The 3,672-nt window shown below is 59.0% G+C and overlaps 1 protein-coding gene across 2 annotated transcripts in view; it reads left to right on the forward strand.

The window, feature by feature from the left end:
• Positions 1-3,672, forward strand: part of KY (kyphoscoliosis peptidase) — a 47,234-nt gene that overhangs the window by 41,422 nt on the left and 2,140 nt on the right. The window lies entirely within an intron of this gene.

The raw sequence follows: 3,672 nt of genomic DNA on the forward strand, positions 1-3,672 counted from the left end.
CACAGTGGGGAAAGGACTGCCTCAGACCTGGCTACACCCGCCTCCCAGCTCAGGTGCCCGACAGATGCTCCTAAACTCCTGGCAGAGAACGTGTGTTGACCCGGCTGAGCCAGGGTCTGCGTGTCAGTGGCCTAAGCAGCTAGGGGGCGAGCAGCGGGCGTGTCCCAGGACAGAGTGCTGGGGGCTGTAGTAGGGAGGTAGCCACCGAGCTGGGCGCTGGGAGCTGGAGGCGAGCAGGCATCACGGGCCGTGGGAGGACGCGCTCCAGGAAGGACACAGCAAGGCCTCCAAGGTCTGAGCTCAAGCACCCCAGGCGACGGCCGGGCTCCAGGGGCGCTGCCTGACCTCTCAGAGCTCCCCTCGCCGCCTGGATGCCGGCCGGTTCTGCCCGCTGCCCTGTTTCCTTCCCTCCTGAAGGCAGGACCAGCCTCTTCAGCCGACTTCCCCAGGGCTGGGCGTGCAGCACCCCGGGCCGAGCTGTCCCCAAGGCTGGCCTGGACTGACCTTTGTTCCCCACCTCCTCACAGGGGCCACGGGCAGCCAGCTGGGTGTGTTTGGGAACTACAAGGCCTATGGGGGAGCTGGGCCCAGGGGTGCCAGAGCCACGGTCAGGGCTCAGCCCAGCAGGATCAGTGCACCCCCACACTTCCTCCAAGGACTGCCTACGGCCCCCATCTCTGCCCCCGGGGGCCTGTGTGCTCCCAGGAGAGAAGGCCTGAGCTCACCTGGTGTGAGCACAGCAGGGATTGTGGGAGGGTCTTCGGGGAACCCCCACCCCACACTCAGGGCTATGGGGGCACCCACATTAGTCCCAGCTGACTTGTCCCTTCCACCTCACAACAGTCTCCTTAACTAGGCTGCTGAGCTCGGGAATACTATTTCTAACACTACAAGTACCTGGCAGCTCCCGCTGCTAAGATAATGGCGTGAAGCTGCCGTCTCAGGAGTGTGGCTCCTACACATATGTCAGATGGGGCCCTGCTCCAGCTGTCACGGGCCACTGGGCCACAGGGGGGAATGGGCCAGGTCACACCAGTGTCAAAACAGTGCCCCCAAGGGGTTTGCCTTTTCAAGAGACAGAGAAATGTAAACACTGGGTTTCTTAATATATAGTAAACCTAAAATGTGATTGCATATTCATGAAGCATATTTATAGAATATTTCTGCGCTGGAGCTAGTTTTCTTAAGATTGGGGATGGGAAGAAAGCTGAGAGGAAAACTGAGGTGGGCAAAAGGCAGGGAGGAGAGAGTGAGAGGAGGCAAAGGAGGGGTGAGAGGAAGAGGTGGTCACAGGCTCCAGCTTGGTCCCCAGGGGTCTCCAATCCTTGATTTCAAGTCTTCCCAGCCAGTCAACTTACCTTTGCCAAGAACGCCCTGGGCCAGGCGCCACGGCCAGGCCTGGGACATGTCAGGAAAGGAGGCAGGCGGACCCTTCCCTATGGCGCCCACAGGGAGGACAGACGGACGTTACACATAACCAATTCATTAGTATGGTGCTAAGTTCCCTGGAGGAGATGCAAAGCCGGGAGAGAGGGTTCCAGGCAGCTCAGCCTCACCCCAGGACATCAGGAAAGCTTTATTTGCAGTCACAATGTTACACTGAGGTCTTATCCAGGTTTGGGGGACAACGGTATGGGGAAGAGCATGTGTGAGGGCCCTGGGACGTGAAGGGGTGTCCCCCGGGAGGACGTGAGGGAATACCGTGCGGGCCCGAAGACGGTCCTGACTCAGGCAAGGCAGGAGGGGACACGCCTCTCCACTGGCCTCCGGTTTGATGGTGAAGTGAGCCCCGGAGTGAACAGGTGGATATTTTCAGGAGCCCTCGGGCTGCCATGTGGAGATGCTGGGAGTACTCCATGCATCAAAGGTGAATTGCACGGGGACCACACAACCAACTGTGGTGCAGGATGGAGCAGGACAGGGTCCACGAGCAGCTGAGGGCTGAGACAGCTTCTGCCCTCTGAGCTGGCTTAGATTAGGAAGTGAGGGGAGAGGAGGGGTTCAACCGAGAGACTTTGATAAGTTTGCTGTTCTTGGTCACTTTCCTTTGGAGGTCACCAGGTCCCATGGTGGCTGGTGGCAGTGGAGTGTACACAAAGAAAATAGCACATAAGCACAAAGAATGCCACAATTAGTGTACGGGAAAGGGAAGGGATCAGGTGGTGGTCAGAGGGTGGAGAGAGGGTCAGGCTGGAGAGGGTGGTGGATGCAAGGCGAGGAGAGGACTTCCAGGAGGGCATGGCCAGCAGCACAAATCATCCAAGAACACTTGAACACTTGGAGAATGGGAACGGAGGCCAGATTTCAGAGAGCTGACTGGGTGGAAGGGAACTGCAGTGGGGAGGTGTTTGGGAGAGTAAGGTAGGTGAGGAGTTGGCAGTACCTGGGAAGGCAGGGAAAGTCTTCCAGACGGAGGAGCCATGAAAAAGGAAGTGGGGAGGCTGATGGAGCCCCCATCCCGGTCCTGCTGCCTGTGTGGAGATTCTCACTCACTCCCAAGATGGGAAGTAGCACTGAATGCAGTCGCTGAGCAGCCTGGAGTCAGGGACCTCGTAGCTGGTTAGACAGGAAGTCTCAGGGACACTTGTCCTAGAGCCTGGGCATGGCTTTCTGCCTACCCAGCAAGAGCCCTGGACCCCCGATTGGGGAAAGGCTACTAGGGAGCATGGATCAGACGCTAGTCTGTCTCCTTCCTTTGCACTCATCCATGCACTGGACCGGGGAGGTGGCTGGGAGGAGCAGGAGATCAGCTTCCGAGAGGAACGCGAGGCTCTCAGAGAAGCCCTCCCTCTCCCTGTGGCCCTGCAAAGCAGGGAGGGCCAGGTAGGGGTGTGCTGGTGGGCTGCAATAACTGGAGAACTCGGCCCCTCTCCCTGACAGCAATGACCAGGACAGAGGAAGACAGCACTGGAGGGCAAGGGGAGAGGCAAGGAGCAGGGAAGGTGGGTGCCAAAGACCCTCCCTTGCACTCACTGACCCCATTAGAGATGTGCGGCCTGGGGTGGCAGGGGGCGCGCAGGGAGAGTGGGGGACACTCAAGGAAGCAGCCCTGCCCCTTGAGCACAGCCTCCAGGAGGGGAGCCATTCCAACCCGTTTTTAAGGTGATGTGTTGACATGACAGCTGCGATAAGGTAAGACCCAGATGCTGGAGGGAGCAGTGTGAAAGCAAGACTTGAGACTTGGAGGCTCTCCAGCCAGGGTCTTGGGCGCTCCTTGTCCCTCGGCCCTCTCCCCTGCCCTAGAATCAGGTTAAGGCTTCGTGCAGCACTCATATGATACAAATCAAATGGGCAAGGCGAGCACATACAGCTGGGGGCAGATTTTTTTCTTGAGACACCCTCCCACCCAGCTTGCAGCTCTCGAAGAGAACCACCTAGGGGGGGTAGGGGCGCCCTTCCAGAGGTGTGCTGCTTCTGGCTTATATCGTGTTCAGTGAGATCACACTGGTGACTTAAAACTTTCGCGGTTGGGCTTCCCTGGTGGCGCAGTGGTTGAGAGTCCGCCTGTCGATGCAGGGGACACGGGTTCGTGCCCCAGTCCGGGAAGATCCCACATGCTGTGGAGCGGCTGGGCCCGTGAGCCATGGCTGCTGAGCCTGTGTGTCTGGAGCCTGTGCTCCGCAATGGGAGAGGCCACAACAGTGAGAGGCCCGCGTACCGCCCCCCACCAGA

The sequence above is a fragment of the Lipotes vexillifer genome, unplaced genomic scaffold (assembly GCF_000442215.2).
Source record: "Lipotes vexillifer unplaced genomic scaffold, Lipotes_vexillifer_v1.1 scaffold86, whole genome shotgun sequence".
Lineage (NCBI taxonomy): Eukaryota > Metazoa > Chordata > Mammalia > Artiodactyla > Lipotidae > Lipotes > Lipotes vexillifer.